This window comes from Cyprinus carpio, unplaced genomic scaffold (genome assembly GCF_018340385.1).
Source record: "Cyprinus carpio isolate SPL01 unplaced genomic scaffold, ASM1834038v1 S000006809, whole genome shotgun sequence".
Lineage (NCBI taxonomy): Eukaryota > Metazoa > Chordata > Actinopteri > Cypriniformes > Cyprinidae > Cyprinus > Cyprinus carpio.
The window spans coordinates 1,523,173-1,547,826 of NW_024879395.1; the positions used below are offsets into that span (position 1 = coordinate 1,523,173).

General features: G+C 36.1%; 1 pseudogene; it reads right to left on the minus strand.

Annotated features, from left to right (window-relative positions):
- Window positions 1-24,654, minus strand: part of LOC122144958 — a 100,052-nt pseudogene that overhangs the window by 69,687 nt on the left and 5,711 nt on the right.

The following is a 24,654-nucleotide window of genomic DNA, read 5'->3' on the forward strand; positions in this document are numbered from 1 at the left end:
GTTTAGATATGGCTTCTTTTTGACCTATAGGGTTTTAGCCGGCAACGGCGAATGGCACGGTGGATTGTGTTCACCGACAATGTTTCTGGAAGTATTCTTGAGCCCATGTTGTGATTTCCATTACAGTAGCATTCCTGTATTTGATGCAGTGCAGTCTAAGGGCCCGAAGATCACGGGGCATCCAGTATGGTTATCCGGCCTTGACCCTTACGCACAGAGATTGTTCCAGATTCTCTGAATCTTTGGATGATACCATGCACTGTAGATGATGATAACTTCAAACTCTTTGCAATTTTTCCCTGAGAAACTCCATTTCTGATATTGCTTCACTATTTTTCGCCGCAGCATTGGGGGAATTGGTGATCCTCTGCCCATCTTGACTTCTGAGAGACACTGCCACTCTGAGAGGCTCTTTTTACACCCAATCATGTTGCCAGTTGACCTAATAAGTTGCAAATTGGTCCTCCAGCTGTTTCTTATATGTGCATTTAACTTTTCCGGCCTCTTATTGCTAGCTGTACCAACTTTTTTTGGAATGTGTAGCTCTCATGAAATCCAAAATGAGCCAATATTTGGCATGACCATTTCAAAATGTCTCACTTTCAACATTTGATATGTATTTATATTCTATTGTGAATAAAATATAAGTTTATGAGATTTGTAAATTAATTCCATTCCTTTTTTACTCACAATTTGTATAGTGTCCCAACTTTTTTGGAATCGGGTTTGTGTGTATATATATATATATATATATATATAAATTTTAATTAGTGTCTTTGAGATTATAAAAAAAATGAATGCTACAAATTAAATTTCAAGTGACAATTTACAAAATTGTTTAATTAAATCAAATCTCAAAGTTTTGACAGAAGGGAAAAGACAGAAGAAACAGAATATCTAGTTAAACCATATTATTGTGATTATCATTTTGTTGAGTGTATCTGATGGTGAAATGTTCTCACTTGAGTATCTTCAGCTCACACACAGGATTCTTCAGTCCCTCACAGATCTCTTTGACTCCTGAGTCCAGCAGACGGCTGTTGTTCAGGTTCAGCTCTTTCAGGATGGTTTTTGGAGGAGAGAACCAGTAGCTAGAACTGAACAGCTTTTCTCTATCAGCTCACAATTTTTCAGCCTGAACACAAAAACAGCATTATTTATTTTTCAATACATACTTAACACACATCAGATCATCAGGTCTTTATTTATACTCACAGATATTACAGAGTCTTTTATAATGAATAATAAAAGTTATAATTGTATAAAATCATGTTGACTCACTTCATTGTCTCCAGTTTGCTATGACAGTCCATTAAAAGAGCAGAGAGCTTCTCCCAACCCAGATCTCCTAATTTATCTTCACTCAGATCCAGTTCTGTCAGAAGTAATGGACTTTTACCCAGAACTTTAGTGAGATATTCACACGCTTCCTGTGCAGCAGAACTTTTCAAAAACCTGCAGAGTGTAGAAGAGAATTAAGAATTTAGGTTTTTGCACAAGAGACATTACGTTTCCATTCCTCAAGAGTTTTGTGAGTGGCTGCAGTAGAAAGCTTTTTCAGAGATTGTTTAGCCAATTTGGAAAAAGAAATTCAGATACTTTAATAAAACAATAAAGCAATAAATAAAAAAATAATGTTTATATAAATAGACACATTTAAAACTGTTTAATTCATGTTTTAAAACGTGGATTAATAAAAAATAAAAGTACATTAATAAATCTTTTTTAAATGCACATTTTAAATCGCTTTTTAAAAATGCATTTGGAAATCGTTTTCTCTATTTGCCAATTGCTTTTCTTTGTCATTTTGCCAAATGCTTTTCTTTGTCCTTTTGCCAAATGCTTTTCTTTGTCCCTTTTGAAAATCCAGTTAAAAAATGCCATTGGACAGAACACACATGGGAGCAGCCAATCAACTTTCAACTCGATTTGAAGAGCCAACCCCTCTATTGCTTGTAAATGTAACACGCACTGTCATTGGACAGTGAGAACAGCTGTATGTCATTACAGCGGGAGTATGAAGACGGGTTCAAACGACACAAAATGTCAGAGGAATCTGAACGTGTTTGGAGAGGGATTGTGGATGATTTGTTAGCTTTAGCTGATTTCTGAAAAAGAAATTCTCCTCTCGGTTATCAGGGGCTGGCGGAAAATGCAGCATCGGCATCTCGCAGCAGCACTTCCGCTTTACTTTTTTATTTTAAAAACTACATTTCAACAAAAAAAAAAAAACTACCAAACAAATGACATTCATATGTACAAATTAATCATTCAACTTTTTAATAAAGTCAGGTTATATTTGATATTCACTGCATAATCGTCTAGGCTCCTTTAGGGACCGTCTGCAAATTTACCTTACAGTACAAATCGTAGTTCGATAATTAATTCAAATTAATGTTTGCACTGTAGGGCTATAGTAAAAACAATAGAAATACAAGCTTTACAGTTTGCCATTGTGTTCTATTTAAATGTTCTGTCTAAAAGTCATTTTATTTAAAACACATTGTTTTAACCCAGTTGGTGGAATTATCATTCGGTCCCTTACCCATCAAGCGCATTGATAGCGCTTCAAATCTTTCTCCGGTTTAAATTTACTGCTGAAGACAGTTTTGAAATATTTTTTCATGTTGATATAAAGTGGTTGCATACTGTTAAAACTGATTCTGGTAGTGATATCTTTAGGACTGACGACTGCACAGAACAGTGTCAGTCGAAAACGAATGTTCGCCTAACTAACCTAACTAACTAACCTAACTAACTTTATACCGCAATAGTTCACCACTACATAAGAGAAAGCTGAAACTGTTGCATGTGTGTAGAATGTGTATGTGAACACACACACACACACACACACAACTACTGAAATATTCTGCAATTCAAGATGACAATAGGGAGCAAGATGTTATGTAATTTTTTATTTATATTTTAATAAACAAGCAGGTCAAATGTAAGCACAGTGAAGTTGTACTGTACTACAAAATGTGTTTTAATTTTTTTTAGTTAATTTGCAAAGTACGAAAATGAAAAGAATTACTTGATGTAATTCTATCTCAAATGTAAAAATTAATTAAATCTCAAAAAATCTCAATTACAATTAAGTACAAATTAATTGTATTCAGTTGTGTTTTAGGTCCTAAAACTGTCCAGTACTTTATAGTCAAACTCATTTATATATAGAAATAATGAAGATTTCTGTGCCACCCCAGACTGGCTGCTGGCCCCTTCCTGGCCACCCCTATGAAAATATCCTGGCACCGCCTGCACTGCCTAAAGGCCAAAAGTATAATTCGGCCGTCCGCGTAATGTCCACATTATGTCATTTTCGTCATCAGGAGGGCTTGCGGACAGCCACACACCTACGTGCAGGCAATTTTTTGAGACGGTGCGGACGGTGCGTGTACAACAGCACATGTGCGAGAATAACACCTACTTGATTTTATCAAGTAGTATAGTTGACTGTGCATGTGTTGAGCTCGTCCGTCCGCGCTTATTGCGCGGTTGAGTATTAGTGATGGGAAGTTCGGTTTCTTTTTCCGTGAACCGGTTCTTTTGGACGGTTCGATTCAATAAACCGGTTCACCGGTTCTTTTACGCTCGACGTAATGACGTCATTGGCGATGACGTAATGGGTCATGGACGTAAAAGTCTATCAAACATTCAAATATATAAAGTCAGTAATCATAACTTTAGTCAGTTAAAAAACCTCATAATCATGAAAAGTTTACATTAAGTTTTGCAACAACGCACCCAAATACAGTAACAGCAATAATGTGCATACGAGGATTTAAGTCTTGAAGATTAAGTAAATAAATTAGGTGTCATCAGCGCAGAAACCATGATCCACTTACTATACATAATCCATTGCGATTTATTTGTTAATAAATAAACTTACGTTTCGCCCTGATTGCCCTTCATTCAAGCCCGCGCTCATAACATTAGCACAGAATCAGTTCAGAATCAATCACCAAAAGAACCAGTTCAGTTTCAGACGCGATGTGTGTCAGTCTGCTTCACGCTGAATCACGCATGCGCAGTATCATCAGCTCCTCGGTTCTCAAATCAGACGTGTCCGAAGGAAACGGTTCTCGGTTCAGTGTACTAGTGATCTGAAAACTGATGCAACCGGTTCTTGACTCGAGAACGAGAACCGCTCTAACCGGCACGCTTCAGTTCAGTATCATCAGCTGCTCTACTCGTGTTCATGTTCTATTTTACTACAAAACAGTTTGTGGACGTGTCATCGTTAACTATAAATACAGTACAGATATTTCATAAATCATCCATTATTCCTATTAAACACAGAGTCTTAATTATTGTCCAACTTCCCTGAAAACCCCTTTGGCCTATAATCTAACAATCTACAATTTAAGAAACAGATTAGATACATTCATATTTAAAAATAAAAATAATAATAATAAAATATATTAGTTCTTTTATCACACTTTCCAATGTTTAACAAAATACCTGAAAAATTACACGCATGCGCAGTATCATCAGTTCATCGGTTCTCAAATCGGACGCGTCCGAAAGAAACGGTTTTCGGTTCAGTGTACTGGTGATCCGAAAACCGATGCAACCGGTTCTTGACTCGAGAACGAGAACCGCTCCAGCGGTGGGCGTGTACGTTCGTCATCTGGCTCTGCTCGGTGATCATCTTCAGTTGTCTCGTCACAGCAGTTTCAGTCAGTATACAGTTTTGAGTAAATGAATTACTCCGGGATATTGGTTTATTCTGAGTGTCAGTCACGTTAAAAAAAGTTAACAGCTTAAGTAATTTGTGGATTAATGCTTACTGGAGACGCGAACCGTTTCAAACGATTCAGGTCGATTTGGTGAACTCACTAAGAAGAACCGGTTAAAATCGAACGATTCGTTCGCGAATCGGACATCACTATAGGGCTTGGGCGTCGTGAACGTCATTACTTGGCGTGGCCGCCATGCTGACGGCCCGTCTTTTATACTGCTACTCGGACTACTGCACAGTGTTTAGACATACTCCCTCTCAGCCGTGTGTCTTAATTTGATTAATTAAAAATCTATTTCAACCATGGTAAACCGTTGCTGTATTGTGGGGTGTAATAGCGCAACACATAATCGCCCTTTGAAAAAAAATGGATTAACTTGCCACTGCTTTCCTGCTTGGAGGGGCGACCACGGAGACCAAGTGAGGTATAATATCTGAATATTAATTTATATAGCTTAAGTAAACACTGAAAATAAGGGAAATTTCCTGGGCTACGCACAAAAGACGGGAAAATTTCTACATTCATCTTTCTGTTGCTATCCCTCTGCTGACAGCAAAAAATTCGTACTACAAAAACTGCTGCATTAACTAAGCGAGATGTGAAGCTATGTCTAACGTGACTTTGCTTACATTGGTGTGAAACTCGTGCTCTCACAACAACCACGCTGTTATCTTAAAAAGGCCAATATCACGCTAAGGTTGCTTTCAAGTAACGTTAAGCAAAACGATGGTTTGAAAATATCTGTTTTGCTGGAAGGGCAACTGTGTAGCAACAGGACAACAGCACAGAGACTGACAGGTCCGATGGAAGGGCTAACGGGCTATTTTACAGGAAAATACTACAACGGGAAGACAGCGGGAAAAAGAGCTCAAATACATGAGAACCCACGGAAAAAAAACGGGAAGGGTTGACAGCTACTAACTAAACTTTTGAAACACATAAGTTAGTTAAAAAGTACATGTGAATAGTTGTTAGCACTAACGGTTACTAAACTAGCAACTAGGCGGAGTGCAGTTTACCTTTTTCCGGATTACTGTTATACTGTTTGCCGGCTTTATGATCTGCAGCTCCTTAACCCCCATCCATTTGTGAAACTGCACATGAGACTCCAATGGCCTTGTAGCTTCGTAACTGTTCTGAAGTGTAGGCGCTCACAAAACAAACAAGGTAGCCGAAGATATCTGTAATGCAAAAGTGCAGCAGCAACTCGTCGTCGGTGCTCCACTCTTAGTTGGGATTTTCATATTGATCCAAACCGTTAATAGTGCCGATTTTGTCCACATACCGATCCCTGGCATCCCTGGCATCCCTACTAGCGTATCCCTGTAAATCCCACAACCTTTTTGCGATTTTAACATATTTTTTCTTTCTCCCAACTCTGTTTCTTCTCGTTCGACTTGCTGTATGTTTACATTCACGAGGCCATCAACCATGGCCGCCACGTCCCAGAAGAGACGGAACAGAACGCAGAAAGTTGAGTATACCTTGAAAGCTGTGGGGACGCAGCTATACGCAACACAAAACAGAAAGCAAAAAATACCCGCCGGACTACGCCTTAAGATGGCGTAGTGATTAATATCAGTTAATTTCTGAGTATCTCAATGCTCGAGAAAAAAAAAAAAAAAAACATGTTTGTGATTGGCCATTTGATTTACATTTGAGAGAAAACTGAGAAGATTGTAAACAAGGATACAAACTGGCCATCTTTCGCTGAAAATTGCCGTTCTAAATTCAAAGGCCATCTGTGTGATTTCAGTAGATCCAATGAGTTGAAAACTCTTGTTACTTCATACTTCAATACAAAACTGAAACAAAAAAGAGAAAAAAAGAGATTTTAAAAGCTATAATAATGATTTTATAACGTCTAAATATAAATCCATTAGCAAAACGTGAAAAGAACTATATTACAGAGTTTAAATGGTAAATGAGACAATAAATGATCCTCTGCTGTCATCTAGTGGCCATAAAAATCTTCCACTTAGCATGGCAAATTTTCCATGAATTATCTCTATAAGTAAAAAATGAAAAAAAATGTAGATGTTCTTTAAAATAAATTTTTTACTCTGTAATAATTTGAAAAATATAAATAACTTACAATAAAATGGGCTTTTGGTCACTGACTTGCAGAAAGTTTTCTGCAGGAGTTAGTGTTAGGGGCTACTAGAATCCAGGGGGGCTCAACACAGTTGTGCCCCTGCTCTTATGTAGTGGTGAACTAGTGCAGTATAAAGTTAGTTAGGTTAGTTAGGCGGACATTTGCTTTCGCTTGACACTGTTCCATACAGTCGTCACTCCTAAAGATATCACTACCAGAATCAGTTTTAACAGTATGCAACCAGTTTATATCGACATGAAAAAATATTTCAAAACTGCCTTCGTGTATTGTAGCAGTAAATTTAAACCAGAGAAAGATTTGAAGCGCTATCACAGTGCTTGATGGGTAAGGGACCGAATGATAATTCCACCAACTGGGTTAAAACAATGTGCTTTAAATAAAATGACTTTTAACATTTAGACAGAACATTTAAATATAACACATTGGCAAACTGTAAAGCTTGTATTTCTATTGTTTTTACTATAGCCCTACAGTGCAAACATTAATTTGAATGAATTATTGAAATTCATTTTGTACTGTGAGGTAAATTTGCAAACGGTCCCTAAAGCAGCCTTGACGATTATGCAGCGAATAATCAAACAAAAATAAAAGGACTTTATTATAGTGAAAAAGTGAAAGTGAAGTGAAAGTGAAGTGAAAGTTGTTACATTTGTCAAGTATGGTAACCCATACTCGGAATTGGTGCTCTGCATTTAACCCATCCAAGTGCACACACACACAGCAGTGAGAAGTAAACACACCGTAAACACACACCCGGAGCAGTGGGCAGCTATATCCAGTGCCCGGGGAGCAACTGGAGGTTCAGTGCCTTGCTCAATGGTACTTCAGCAGTGGGTATTGAGGGTGGAAGAGAGCGCTGTTCATTCACTCCCTCCCACCTACAACTACTGCCAGCACCAAGACTCGAACCTGCGACCTTTTTTGGGTTACAAGTCCAAATCTCTAACCAATCTCTAACCATTAGGCCACAGCTGCGCTAACAAACTGTATGATAAATGCCTACAAATGACAGTCCTGTGGTACATAGTGTTATTTTGTTGAAATGTAAAAAAAGTAAAGTAAAAAGTATTACATAAAATTATGTCACTGGCCAGTGAAGAAAGTCCGTGCAGCTAGAAGTGCCCCTGATAACTGAAATAATTTATTTTTCAGAAATCAGCTAAAGCTAACAAATCATCCACAATCCCTCTCCGAACACGTTCAGATTCCTCTGATATTTTGTGTCGTCTGAACCCGTCTTCATACTCCCGCTGTAATGACATACAGCTGTTCTCACCGTCCAATGACAGTGCGTGTTACATTTACAAGTGAGAGAGGGGTTGGCTCTTCAAATCGAGGTGAAAGTTGATTGGCGTGTGTACGTACTGTCCAATGGCATTTTTTTAACTCAATTGACAAAAGGACAAAGAAAAGCATTTGGGCAAAAAGGATAAAGAAAAGCAACTGGCAAATAGAGAGAGAAAAGCATTTGCCAAATGCATTTTTAAAAAGCAATTTAAAATGTGCATTTAAAAAGATTTATTAATGTACTTTTTAATGTTTTATTAATCCACGTTTTAAAACATGAAATAAAGTTTTAAATGTCTATTTATGTATACATTAATTTTTTTATTAAATGTATTGTTTTATTAAACTACATTTAAAAACACAAAAATAAACATCTCTATTAATTTGTCCATTTAAAAAGTTATTTATTTATATACATTTTTATGTTTGAATTATTAAATTATTAAATCTTCATTTTATTTTTAACTGGCACTCTCAGTCCTCCATACAAATAATGTGTCTTATTGAAATTATATTTAAATTTTATTATCAAAGCTCTTTAGGTTTTTTTTTTTTTGGAGATTCTGATATAAACAAATAAACATCCATCAAAAGCCTGATGTTTCATATATAAAAATTAAATTTAAAAAAAATAATCAAGCAAACTTCTGTTGCTTTAGCCCAGTAAGTGCTCATCTTGCAATATTACTAATATAAAAGTTATGTTTACCTTATAAAAATCAGTTTACCACAACTTGAATAGGGGCATTTTAAATATGATATTAAAAGAGCTTGCTAATGCAAGACAGTTCTGACAGTTATAATTTTCCATATGGCATATGATGTGATTAATTAAACACTGGATCAACACAAGATACAGCTTGTCAACTGATTGTTGTTGCAGCATGGTTCTAGAAAGGTTATTTGAAATGTACAGTTTTAATAAGTAATTGAAGGTTTTAATCACCTGATGGTCTTCAGTTGACAGTTTGGATCCTGTAGTAAATCATTGAGCTGCTCCACTCCTGATTGTCCAGGATCATTTCCTCTGAGATCCAGCTCTATCAGGTGTGAAGGGTTTGATCTCAGAGCTGAAGACAGAGCTTTATAACCTTCTTCAGTTATGCTGCAGTCTGAAAGTCTGTATATGAAAGAAGCTGTTAGGTTTTGCATGTTCTGTGCTAAATAAACAAAATAAAGAACACTTCAAGTTCAAAAACAATATTGTGATGATAAATAATAGTTCGAGAAATGAACAAGTTAGACAAATTATTGCCATAGAGTGTGCAAAAATGTATACTAATAGCATTTTTAAATTAGCAAATACAGGCACTGACCAATGATTTAATGCTAACATCTTACTAAACAAACTATTTGTTATTATTGATTCACCCTTCAAAACAAAAAACTATTCCAAAAAACAAAAGGAGTTGTTAGACAAAATTTTAGTCTAAGTCAAAGTGAAATTAAGGGGAGTAGAGTAACTGAAATTATAGCCTCCAGCTTTCATTTTTTCTGGTAATTTAATCAAATTAACACTATAAATTCAAATGTATTTATGTACATTAATGAAAATACACACTTTAGTTTTTCCAATTTGCATTCTGTGCTTTTGAACAGAAGACAGATCTTCTGTATTCCTGAGTTTTCTAGTTTATTTCCACTCAGATCCAGCTCTATCAGGTTTGAAGTGAACGTATTAAATGCTGAAGTCAGAGCAGCACAACCTTCTTCTGTAATACTGTTATTTTTCAGTCTGCAGAGAAAAAGAGAGTGAGAGGGAAAACAAAAACAAAAAAGACTGGAAACATTCTTCAGATTATTTCATTCACAGCACACAACTAATAACTAAAGAAGGATAAATCTATATGATGGTTCAACTAATCTTAGTCCTCTAAAAAAAGAACCAAAATGCTGGTACTTTGAAAATGAAATATCAAACAATATTATACTTTAAGGGTATTTTATAAAGTATTGAACCATGTGAAATACTTACATCAGTGTGTTGAGTTTACAGTGTTTATCCTGCAGTAGAGCAGAGATCCGATTCACTTGTGTGTCTCCTAGTTCATGTGCACTCAGATTCAGTTCTCTCAGGAGTAACGGGTTTTTACCCACAATTCCAGTCACATACTGACAGGCTTCATCTGCAGCCGGATCCAAAAACCTGCAGAAGAGAAGATGAAGCAGGATTTAATTAACCCTTGTGCATTGTTCAAATTCACGACCCTTTCGTTATGTTCGGGGTGAAAACATCCACTAAATTAAAATGCTGTAAAAATGTATCAGATAAATATTTGTTTTTTCAAATTTTTTTTGCATAAATCTATTAATCAACCTCAGTCCTGATCAAAAATACCAAATGTTTAAAAAAAAATCCAATATTTTAACTCTTTAATTGACAAGTTCATTAATGATGTCACTGATTTGGGGGGAAAAAAACAGACAAAATGACTTATTTTCAATATAAAAGTAACTGTGGCTGGATATTTTTTTACCTTTTATCACAGTCTTTTTTTTTTTGTTCCCAATCAGTGTAGCGTATCAGACCCGAACCAGACAAATTAAAGATTCGATCGGGAGCCTGGTTGAAACATGAGCCGAATTCCACAGAAAGGCAAGAGGATGTTGGAAATCAACTCCTAGCACCACAGTCTGAAGCAAGATAACCAACCAACTCTTTCACTGAACAGCTTTCAACATTAACACCATTAGAACAATTATTGACAATTTCAATTCAGAGAAAAGATTGTCAAATTTGGGGCAAGTAATCCAGATTGATGGTCAAAGAGATGCACAGCATGACGATCACATGTAAACTCATGAGAGTAAACAAGATCGTTGGATTGACTTCCCCCACCTAGCAGTACCAGACTGAAATTCCTTTCAGGGGACCTTTTAACCTCTAGTCTTCTACAGATGAAGATGCACCAAAATGAACTCAAAAACACTTATAAATGAATATCAGTCCATTGCTTAACTCCATATTCATTTATGTATAACCCACACATTTGACTATAATGTTTCTAAACACTTATTGTGTATGTCTTTTTAAATAACTCTTGAATAGCTTAAGGGATCATATTCATGTTTACTATGTGTGTGTTCGAATCTTCTTGCTTGAAACGTTTCTGACCATCAGTTATTTGTCAAATGTATCATATTCTTGTTATAGGAATCATGTCCAAATTATACCCTGCAAGAGCGGGAAAATTCGGACCACGTGCTTGATAAGATAACATATGATTTATGAATGGGTGGGACAAACATCACAACACCCCGAGAAAAGACAATATCTAATTGGTCAAGACAACATTTGAGGTGTGGCCAAAAGGCCAGTTTTAATACTCAGGACACCATCAAGCTTTTAGCTTTTAGCTTGCGTTTAGCTTTTGCTATCAGTCATGCCGGTTTTTAGCTTTGCTTGTAGTTTTAGCTTTTAGCCATGCTTTTTGTCATTACGTTTAGCATTCTTCGAGCACGGTTCCAGCGTGCTTCGGCCTGCACGCCTGCTGCTACTTAGCCACGATGAGAAGAAACACCACCTAGTCTCGTCAAACTTTACTTCTATTACTTTTACTTTAGTTTCTTTTTTTTCCGTTTGAGAGTTTCGTGTTCTGAGTTAAGTTTTGTAATGCCATGTCTCTGAGTCTGACCTCGAGTGCCCGTCTGAAACTTCAGCCAGCCCACAAGTCCGCATCGTCAGCCTACGCCCAACCACGGGCTTCCCAAGACGTCGCAACCTCGGGTACTGAACTTCCAGCCAATCAGCAACCTCGGGAAACTCCCTTTTCAGCGAAAACAAAGGGAACCCTTACACAGGCAACACAAGTAACGCACCTCCAGACTCTGATCTGTACTGGTGTTATCTAATCTAATTTTAACCTCATTGATGAACTTACTGCGAGGGTTAATTGAGTGACTGATGGTTGTTCATGTCTATGCAATTTCACGTATTGCTGTAAACTTGGGATTCCACATTTTCATTCTCTTAAACTCATTCTTTCCTAACTCTCTATCCTCCTGCAACTGTGTGAATGTGAGTGCATGTGCTTATGTGTTAGATTAGTTTATATGTCTTAGATTTATCTAATAAAGCCTTATTCATATTGAAAAGAGAAGTATCTTGTGTTTTGTGCTTACAAGTTAATGTCTTAAACTGCCAATCTTGTTACTGTGCTAATTAATAGTGTTTTCACTATACTTTGGATATTAATATCCAGTGCAGATTTGATGTTATACGGCTCGTTCAGTGAATCGCTGGCCGTTTCATTAATCAGCCGTGAAACAGTGATTCTGTTCAAATTCCCTTTAAAATCTTAAATGATTCCCTTTGAGCTAAATTGACCTGTTTCCCTTACATCAGTGACATCATTTATGAACTTGGTAATAAAAGAGTTAAAATCTTGGATTTTTTTTTTTAAACATTTGGTAGTTTTGATCAGGACCGAGGTTGATTAATAGATTTATGGAAAAAAAAATAGAAAAAAATATTTATCTGATACATTTTTACAGCAGTTTAACAAAATATATGTCAAAATAAAATAACACAACAAAAATCAATCCAATTTGCCCAGAGTGTAATTTTGAGTTTTTTAAAATTTTCAAAGCATTTTCCCAAAATATGTGTAAAAATATGATTTGTCACCAAAAATCATTCCATTAGCTGATAGTGATGTCCGATTCACGAACGAATCGTTCGATTAAACCGGTTCTTCTTAGTGAACTGGTTGAAACCAGTTCACCAAATCGAACTGAATCGTTTGAAACGGTTCGCGTCTCCAATAAGCATAAATCCACAAATTACTTAAGCTGTTAACTTTTTTAACGTGACTGACACTCCCTCTGAGTCAGAATAAACCAATATCCCGGAGTAATTCATTTACTCAAACAGTACACTGACTGAACTGCTGTGAAGAGAGAACTGAAGATGAACACGAGCAGAGCGAGATGATGAACGTACACGCCCACTGCTGGAGCGCTTCTCGTTCTCGAGTCAAGAACCGGTTGCATCGGTTTTCGGATCAGCAGTACACTGAACCGAGAACCTTTTCTTTCGGACGCGTCCGATTTGAGAAACCGATGAACTGATGATATTGCGCATGCGTGTAATTTTTCAAGTATTTTGTTAAACATCGGAAAGTGTGATAAAAGAACTATATAATTTATTATTATTATTTTTTTTAAAAATATGAATGTATCTAATCTGTTTCTTAAATTGTAGATTGTTAGATTATAGGCCAAAGGGGTTTTCAGGGAAGTTGGACAATAATTAAGACTTTGTGTTTAATAGGAATAATGGATGATTTATGAAATATCTGTACTGTATTTATAGTTAACGATGACACATCCACAAACTGAGTTTTGTAGTAAATAGAACATGAACATGAGTAGAGCAGCTGATGATACTGAACTGCAGCGTGCCAGTTAGAGCGGTTCTCGTTCTCAAATCAAGAACCGGTTGCATCTGTTTTCGGATCACCAGTACACTGAACCGAGAACCGCTTCTTTTGGACACGTCAGATTTCAGAACCGATGAGCTTATGATACTGCACATGTGTGATTCAGCGTGAAGCAGACTGACACACAGCGCGTCTGAACTGAACTGGTTCTTTTGGTGATTGATTCTGAACTGATTCTGTGCTAATGTAATGAGAACCGTTAATGAGAACTGAGCGCAGGTAAACCGAAGGCTTGAATGAAGGGCAATCTGGCGAAACGTAAGCTTATTTAATAACAAATAAATCGCAATGGATTATGTATAGTAAGTGGATCATGGTTTCTGCGCTGATGACACCTAATTTATTTACTTTATCTTCAAGACTTAAATCCTCGTATGCACATTATTGCTGTTACTGTATTTGGGTGCATTGTTGCAAAACTTAATGTAAACTTTTCATGATTATGAGGTTTTTAACTGACTAAAGTTATGATTACTGACTTTATATTTTGAATGTTTGATAGACTTTTACGTCCATGACCATTTCGCCAATGACATCATTACGTCGAGCATAAAAGAACTGGTGAACCGGTTTTTTCAACATTGAATCGAACCGTCCGAAACAACCGGTTCGCGGAAAAGAACCGAACTTCCCATCACTATTTGCTGAAACACAGGGAAAGTTGTGGCCAAAATAAGACTCAACTTTACCCCCTAGTGGATGAAAATATCCCCAACAACGCAAAAGGGTTAAACTAAACTTGAGATTTAAGAGCTCAGAGAACAGTCTTTAATTAAACTGTCAGTTACTTTATTACAGAAATAAAATTTCTACAAATAATTAACTTGCCAAATAATTTATTTTGCATTATTTAATCAGGTCTCACCTCAGTGTCTTCAGTTGACAGTTTGGATCCTGTAGTAAATCATTGAGCTCCTTCACTCCAGATTGTCCAGGATCATTTCCTGTGAGATCCAGCTCTATCAGGTGTGAAGGGTTTGATCTCAGAGCTGAAGCCAGAGCTTTATAACCTTCTTCAGTGATACTACAGTCTGAAAGTCTAGAGAAAATAATAACAGCAACAAAATAAAGTCTCAAATGTTGTTATTCATTTTGTAAAAACAAGTTTTAATTTTCAGGTTACAATATTTATAATTCTCAGCTCTCCAAAAATTTGCGTACTAACTTGTTTACATACAAAAGTGATATTGCTGACAAAAAATTTCTGTTCATGTTTAAATGCACAAATTCAAACCTGAGTATCTGCAATGTGCACTGAGTATTTCCCAGAAGAGTGGAGATTTCAGTCACTCCAGAGTTTCCGAGTCTATTTCCACTCAGATCCAGCTCTATCAGGTTTGAAGTGTTTGAATTAAATGCTAACGCCAGAGCGGCACAACCTTCTTCTGTAATACTGATGCAATTAAACCTGTATAAGAAAGTAAACAAATAAGCTACAGTATACATATAATTATGCAACTAGTAGATTTGGCTATTACTACTTTAGTCCACCAATATGAGAATTTTTATAACAAAGTATTTTTAGTAGTTGGTCTTTGTTTTACAAATTGACTAAAATACTTACTTCAGCGTTTTCAGTCTACACTGTTCATTCTTAAACAGAGTTGAGAAGATCTTCATTCCTGAGTTTCTGAGTTTAGTTCCACTCAGATTCAGTTCTGTCAGATTTGAAGGGTTGGAATTTAAAGCTTCAGACAGAACACGACAATCTTCTTCTGTGATATCGGTGTTATTCAGACTGCATTGAGAGAAAACAGTTACACCATTAACAATAACAACAGTTACAGTTTGAACTAAATATTTACCAATAGTTATAAGTCAACACTCTCTGGTAAACAATATATAAAACATCCACGAGCAAGTTCATAAGTATTAAAATTGTCATAATAATGATAAAACTTACATCAGTGTGTTGAGTTTACAGTGTTTGTCCTGCAGTACTGTAGCAAGTTTCATTAATCCATAATGTTTTAGTTTAAGTTCACTCAGATTCAGTTTTCTCAGGAGTAACAGGTTTTCACCCAGAACTCTATTCACATACTGACAGGCTTCATCTGCAGCAGGACTCAAAAACCTGCAGAAGAGAAGATGAAGCAGGATTCAATTCAACTAAACTTGGTGTAATAAAAATAGCATCTGATTCTGATGGGAAATGAGAAATTGTTTATCTTGAATTTACTTTAATGCAACAGACTGCATTAGTGAAATAGTAAGGTGTATTAATGCAACAGCATGTCATTGTATCATTTAATCGTGGCTCACCTTAGAGTTTTCAGTGAATAGTTTGGATCCTGTTTTAAATCATTGAGCTGCTTCACTCCTGATTGTCCAGGATCATTTCCTGTGAGATCCAGCTCTATCAGGTTTGAAGGGTTTGATCTCAGAGCTGAAGCCAGAGCTTTATAACCTTCTTCAGTGACACTGCAGTCTGAAAGTCTACAGTAAAGAGATTTGAATAAACTGCATTTGACATTTTGTAATATAGGGGCACTTTCACAGCATTATTAATTGTGTAAATATAAATATTGCAACACAAACTAATATAGCAGCGCCCATAATGCTTTATAAAACAACTAACAAGATCATTATAAAGGTTTGTAAACGAGATAATTAGCATAGTTAAAATTTGTGAATATTTTGAATAAAAAAGGAAAAACTAAACAGAACTGATCTGAAAATCTGTCATACAGCACTACTGTGGCTGTAGTGTGTCATATGACAAATGATGCGTCACCATGGATATAATAAGGTGATGCTGGAGGGTCAGCTAGAATATTTTAAAATTGCATGTGAAAGGGTTAACAGCAAAGGTCTCATTACACTACATTCAGCACAAATTGTGCTACAGTGATGTGTGATTAACATATACAGTATGTACACTATTTTTAAGAAAATCAAGTTTAAACTTTGAGAGTAAAAATAATTCTTAATAAAACTGTAAGATAAAACCTTAAACCAGATATTTAACATTATTTTATAAAACATTTGAGAAACAAACAAACAAACAAACAAAAAAACTAAAGGTTATGATACACAAGGCAACTTTCTGAGAAATATTGCTGGGCAATGATGCAACGGGCCACCACACTGATCTAATTATCCACACAGAGATTTGTTGCCCATTCTCAATGGGAAAGTGCCCAAACAACATTACTTGGCAACATTGCTCAAAAAGTTGCCCTGTGGATAATCACTATACAAAAACTATATTATTATTAAAATTTAATATCCGTTCATTGAACTCACCTGAGTTTCTGCAAAGTGCAATTTGTATTTTCTAATCCGTTCTGGAGTTTCTTTATTCCTGAATCCTGCAGATTATTGTTGCTCATGTCAAGCTCTTTCAGACTGCGGTTTGATATCAGGACTGTAGCAAGATCTGAACAGCTTTCCTCTGTTAGACCACACTTACGCACACTAAAATATTAAACAGTACATCATTAATTAAAAAACACAACGTGCATGCATATGTAACCCCTCTCGCTCTCCCGCCACACCCCATCCTTGCTCTGAGTGGGCCTCAAACCCTGGTCTCCGGCGAGGGAGGCAGACGCACTAACAAGGAGGCTAATGAGTGCAGCCATTAGCATCAGTCACTAGTGCGTCTCTTGAGATCAGGGGAGTGAGGTTTACCTGCACAGCACCTACTCGCTGGCCTTCATTACACATGCTAACATTTAGTGATTACTGAGAATTACTGTGTTTTTGATCACCTGAATTCTATAACATACTGTACATCAACAATTTTAATGTGAAGAAATACTTACATCAGTGCGTTGAGTTTACAGTGTTTATCCTGCAGTAGAGCAGTGATCTGATTCACTCGTGTGTCTCCTAGTTCACGTTCACTCAGATTCAGTTCTCTCAGGAGTAACGGGTTTTTAATGTGAAGAACTTCAGTCAGATATTTACAGGCTTCTTCTCCATCAGGACTTTGTAACAACCTGGACACAGTAGAAGTACATTGATATTATCTACCATACAGTGATTTATTTTCACAAGCTTGTGAAAAGCCTTTAGTCATTTTATAGCTCTTACAATTGTCTTTTTAACAGTTTATTTCTATTTAATTTGAAACTTTTTTAATACTATTATTTTAAGAACACTCACCTCAGTGTCTTCAGCTGACAGTCTGGATCCTGTAGTAAATCATCAAGCTCCTTCACTCCTGATTGTCCAGGATCATTTCCTCTGAGATCCAGCTCTATCAGGTGTGAAGGGTTTGATCTCAGAGCTGAAGCCAGAGCTTTATAACCTTCTTCAGTGATACTGCAGTCTGAAAGTCTACAGAAAATAAATCCATGAATTACAATTAAATGTGGTTAAAATGATTTAATTAGTGAATAAATCGCAAAATATGACTACATTACACTACAGCTGAATAAATGACCATCTATGCAGATAAACGGATAACAGATATGCAGGAACACAGCTTTTAGTTTTATTCAGTCATCATTTATTCTGTGAGTGAGGTTATTAATCAGCTATTACCTGATTAATTTGAACTTAAACTGATTCCAATTTAAAGAAAAATGTAAAAAAAAAATTGAAGAAAAGCTTATATTTAAAAACTGCAACACATTTGAAAAATAATTATTCCAACTATGTGCCATTAAAGCTGAGATTCTCCCATTTTCAGTGATATATGACACATGTATGGGAAAAATTCTTACAATTTTGTAAAAATATTCACAAAACATTTTATCTTACCACTAAGAGATCTCCGAAATAGCAGTAAAAGTTTTTAGCTAAGAGTTTTAAAAACCTATTCAAAAAGCTGCTGGGACAAACTTTTACCAAGGAATAGAGAGAAGTCTTAAACTAAGAGCAAAGGTGGGGTTGACCTCGTTGCTATGGATGGTGTCAGCATGCTTTACTAACTATGCACACAATAATTGGCTGAAAGGGGAGGGGTCTCTGTCAGAGATTTATTCATGGAAATATTATGTTGCCGTATTCAAATATTGGGTAACACTTTACGGTAAGGGTACACAAATTACCATGAATTAATCCATAAATTAATGTGTGAATTATGCATTACTTCAGGCATTAAATACCATTTGTGACCACACACCACCCCCAGCACTACCAAATCTGCTCCTGCACTCTAAAAATGCTGGGTTGTTTTTTTTTTTTTTTCAACACAATTGCTGGGTTGAGACCACTAGGTAGGATGCTGGGTTGTTTTAACCCAATTAAGGGGCTGAAAGTTGGTCTTGATCATAACCCAGAGGCGCTGGGTTGGGAACGCGGACGTGAAAGAGAGCACGCACGTCACGTTAAAACTGGACGTCTCCAGTACGAGCAGCCGCCATTTCCTCAGCATGAAAGAAGCGAGAAGCAAGTGAAAGACATTATGGTAAGTAAAGATTCAAAATGTAAAAGTTATCATTCATTGTTTTTGCCTCAGAAACAGAGGTCGTAACGGCCTCTTTTACTGAACGGAAGAGTTAACGTTAACGTTACTTTTAATATAACGACCGTGAGTGTCTTATGTCATATTTACATAAGATTTTTCAATATCTGCACTTTTTGAGGTGTTAATAGACGGTTATGGTTACGGTTACACTCATGTTAATTTGTTATCTTATTTTTCATGGTTAAACTGAATGAAACGCTAGTTTCCTAAAGGAAACAGCGTTATGTAATAAAGACTAGCATAATTATTTCGAGGCTGTTGAAGTGGTAATTGTTGAAAGTAATGTTTTTAATTAAATAACTCAAACCCTTCTATCTTGAGTATTAATTGTGCCTACTCCGGGAGTTAACTGATGTTACACAGAAGCCTGCTTTTGTGAGAAGGAGGTGGTTTTCTCAGCTTCTTCAGAAGAGAGGGAAAGATGGGTTTAAGGCAGGGTTCTTCAAATTTCGCCCTGGAGGGCCAATACACTGCAGAGATTAGCTCTAACCCTGATCAAACTCACCTACCTCAGATTTTCTGATGATCCTGAAGACATTGATTAGCATGCCCAGGTGTGTTTGATTAGGGTTCGAGCTAAACTCTGCAGGGAAGTGGATCTTGTGGGCCAGATTTGAGGATCCCTGGTTTAAGGCAAGTAAACTTCATAATTCCATCATGTTATCATTTTTTTTACTAAGACTAAAAGAATGTTTATTTTTATAGATGTTGAAAGCCAGAGACAAGATAGCTTAATTTTTTTGAGACTGCTGTGAGTTATTTTAAATGTTTCTGTTATGTCCTGCCTGTTTACTTCACATTTTGATGCAACAACAGTATAATTACATGTTCATATTTTATTTAAACCATTGTTGTCCCTTTTTTCTTTGCAGAACTCAAGCTAACTTTGGAGTTAAGGACACAGAATCCTGCTCATCTGAGGAGGCGATTTTCTCAGCTTCTTTAGAAAAGAGGGAAAGACAGTTTAAGGCAAGTGAACTTCATAGTTTCATGTTATCAAAAGCCAGAGACATAAGAGACATAAGCTAGTTTTGTTTTTGTAGATGTTGAAAGCCAGAGACATAAGAGACATAAGCGGAGAGCATCATTCTATTGAGATTTCTGTAAGTTATTTTTAGAAAATAAATGTTTCTGTTGTCTCCTGCCTGTTTACTTCACATTTTGACGCAACAACAGTGTGATTACATGCTAATATTTCATGAAAACCATTGATGTCTGTGTTTTTCATTGCAGGACTCAAACCAACTTTGGAGTTGTCTGATTTGGAGAGTCATTATTCTTGGTCTTCCTTTCTTAAAGGAATAGTTCACACAAACAATCATTTATTTGCCCTCATGTCATTCCAAACCGATAAGACTTTTGTCTGTCTTTACAACACAAATTAATATATTTTTAATTTTCTATTTCTAATTTTCTATAATTTTTTGTTAATCCATTGAGAGTCTAGTTAATCGGTATATTCAAGCCTCATAAATACAGAGTTATTGTATAAGTAATTTATATATGAATAAATCTTAAATTATATGTTTGACTATGAATCTAACTGTAAGTGTATCATTTGTAAAAATAAAATGTTAAATGGTTGTTCTGTGTTGTTTAGTAGAAATGGAGTTTACACTCTGTCATTCATACACATGCTCACATTCTTTCACACACACACACACACACACACACACACACACACACACACACACACGTGTCTGTTAAATGTTATAATATCAGTGTTAATGTTGTGGTTTATTTTGTGTACTGTCATGCCAGAATAGTTTGTAAAGAACTTAACTAATTGTACAATTATTATATAATAGTGTTTTTGTTTATTTTTATACAATATATAAAATTTACCAAAAAAGTCTAATTTGATCTTAAAAGTTATATTCAACAAATGTTCAATGCTTTATTTATAAACTCTGTAGCTGTTAATGCCATAATTTTCTGCATTTCTTCTTACACGCATGTTACTTTTGATAGTTATTATTTGTGTGTAAAAGTGATTTTAATATGAACAAGATTTGTAGGTTTAATGCCTAGCTCAATTTGGGTTCATCTTAGCCTAGTGAAAGGAGTGAAATTATTTCCTTATGAAATTAACTCCTCAAGCCAAAACTCAGGAACTCACAGAAAACGGATACCATGCTGTCATGCAATTAAACAATAAAACTGATCTGGAAAAGAGATCTTTAAGGAGAGTAAACAACATCTATCTCCTTGCTCATTTATGACCCCCTCCCTCTCTCTCCTCTCCCCTCCCTGCCTCTGACTCTCACTCTTCTCCCCCAAAAGCAAGAATATCCATATGCCATGGTTAACTTGTGAATATGTTTGTTTTTTCCACTTCATGTTTGGTATCATTTTAAAGGTCTCTGTGCGATTGGTAAAATGGTCTCAATTTCAAAGTAGTCACTTGTATTATAAGAAAGATTAAGAACTTTTGTAGAATTGTGTTCTGCTGAGAAGGGTGTGTATCCCCCTTTAGGGGTCTGTGAGAATGTTTATCTCCAGCCAGGTGTGACCCTGATGTGACCATGGTAACCTAATGAACCAAAAGGACTTTTATGTTTTTACAACTGATTTGAAGATTTCTTTGTTGTCTAATCTAAGTAACAAAACAAAACGACAAAACACTACAGGGCCAATAAATACTCAGATCAGCCCGTAGTGTGGAGTGTATTTCATATGCTCCTTACTATGTATCTTCCTGAAGTCAGGTATACTATTATTTATTCAAAAATGTAATTGTGTTAAACACATTGTGCCTATAGAGCACACTGTATAGTTGTTTGTGCTACTACATGTGCACATTGGCTAGTTAAGTTTATTCTCTAAAACACCTGAGTGCTTTGCTATGCATTTTAGACCATGTTTCTTAAATTAGGAGAACTGTTAAATGTGTGACTATGTTAAATTTGTTCGTCTCCTGCGTGGATCAGTGGGTCGTTCCCCATATGGCTACAGTGTCTATGTACAGGAGCAAAGTTTGTAATACGCCTACAATGTGATTAACAATTACACTATCCTTTCTGAATTGGCTTCTAATTGTTTTTCATTATGTAATTGACATGATACAATTTTACCTGACTGATAATAATAAATTGTTATATTTGATTTATCCTAAACTCTCCTGAAATCATTATGACTAGTAAACTGTGAGGAGGCTTTTGTTACCACAAATCTACGGCCAGGATAGGTCAAACTGAGGCTCGAGAATGATAGGAGCAGTAGGCACATCATCGGAGACCTTCTGATTTATGTCTATCACTGGTATTAGCAAGTTGTGCGGGAAAGCACTAAGTGAACTACACTTTTGTCATAAGCAAGCAGCAGGCGGCAGCCGAAACATGTATTAGTCTACCTACATCCTCTGACTAACATCAGACTGGCGAGTTTTTAGTGATCATAAGATCCCCGTGAAGCTAGCATGAGACTTAAAAGAGACATTAGGTTCCCAGTGAAAGGATAATTTAAAGTATAGTGAGTCTGGAATAATCAACTATCTAAATTTAATAAACAATCGATATTTGTGATCAGTTTTTTTAACTAGAAACATTGCCTAAATTTAATGATCACATGAACTTGGAGTCAGATTGAACACGGAGCTAGACTAAAATTCAAACAATTCCTGATAAATTCAGAAGCGCAAGTAAAAGACCAAATACGCATTATACCTTCGACCAGGCCACTGGATTCCGCTTTTTTGGGCCGGTGGGTGGATCCTTAAACTAGCAATGTAGTAATTTGAAACCATAAAAAAAGCAACCCAGCATGCTGGGTTAAAGATAATAACCCAACTAGTTGGGTTTAAAATAACCCAGCGTTGGGTTCATCCCTTTTTGAGCCAGTGCTGGGTTGCCAAAATAACCCAAATTGGGTTGTTTTCAACCCAGCATTTTATATAACTTGCACATAGCCTACGGTGTAGCTACGGCGTAGGTACGACGCAGAAGTAAAAATTGGGCTTTAGGCTTACTATTTTCTTCAAGTCTGTTTCCGCTGCGTGTTTCAAAGGAATCGTGCACTTTGTTAAGGCAATCAGTTTGTGATCCGGTGTTTTCCACACCTCCGAGTCTCAGGACAGTTTTATTATAGGTCTGCATGCAGAGTTGAGTGTTTGTATTCCCTGTGCAATTTGACATAAAATTAACAATACAGTCTTTTTATTATTGCGATATGTTTTTTACATTTGTATTGCCAAAATAACTGCATTGCCATGCACAATTAAAACAGTGCAAAATGAAAATAATACAAAAACAGCAAAACACAATTTAAGAACAAAAGTTTTTCTATCTCTCTCTTGTGCAGATGCGCTGGGTGTCTTTCAGCCAAGTTTTCTTTATGTTAGTACAAAGCCATAGAAGCACTATTTGTTTGGTTTACTTCACAATAATAATAATAATAATAATAATAATAATAATAATAATAATAAATAATAATAATAATAATAATAATAAAATCTGTGGCATCATGCACCTAATTTTTTGAGGTTCTACCTAAATGTAAGAATAACAATTATGGTGTATTTAGTGGCAAAAAAAAAATATTATGACAGAATGCAACTGGATGTATGTAAAGTAGTAGAAGAAGAGACTTGTTTTCTCTGATCTACGTTTCAGATGCACATCATTTTTTAACATCTATTCCTTGGAGCATGGCCGTAAGTTATAAATTTCATAAGAAAAAGTGTATGTTTATGAATGTGAAAGTGTAAATAATATTTCAAAATAGAATCCATTTGTAATTTGTATATTTTGTGTTTTTCTCTTAGTTTTACAGTTGTATCAAGTAAAGTATTCATCGCTTACAAAGAAGAACGTGTGACGGAGCTTTATTTCTGTTAGCTATCTTTCAGCACCTTGTTCAGAACAACATTGCCAGGACAGAATACATGGAGTGTGGCTTTGTAAACAAGTCCTTCAAAACTTTCTGACTGAAAACCCTATTAGTCCAGAGAAATATGTTATCTTTACCTGTTGCTGTCTGCTCTGTGTGTGGAGCAACTGCCTGATTGCTGTCTCCAACACCGAGAGCAGACAAAATGACAGAAGCAGCACAATTGGACAAAATGATGGTGGCATTCATTCATATGTAAACAAACATGTATGTAACAAAAGGCATTAGTGAGTTCAGCAAAAAAAAATATTGCTGTTATGTTTACATATTGTACAAAGCCAATAAAGTATTTAATATGACAGGTCTACTGTTGTTGAGGGCAGCTGCTTGTGAAATGTATTCACTTGAGTATCTCCAGCTCACACACAGTATATTCTCTCTGGGGTTCAGGTCTGGTGAGTTTGCTGGCCAATCAAGCACACCAACACCCATGGTCATTTACCCAAACTTTTGGTACTTTTTGTCAGTGTGGGGCAGGAGCCAAATCCTTCTGTAAAAATGAAATTAGCATCTTCAAAAAGCTTGTCAGCAGAAGGAAGCATGAAGTACTCCAAAATTTCTTGTTTAACGGGTGCAGTGACTTTTGTTTTCAAAAAACACAATGGACCAACACCAGCAGATGACATTGCACCCCAAATCATCACAGACTGTGGAAATGTAACACTGGACTTGAAGCAACTTGGGCTATGAGCTTCTCCACCATTCCTCCAGACTCTAGGACCTTGGTTTCTAAATGAAATACAAAACTTGCTCTCATCT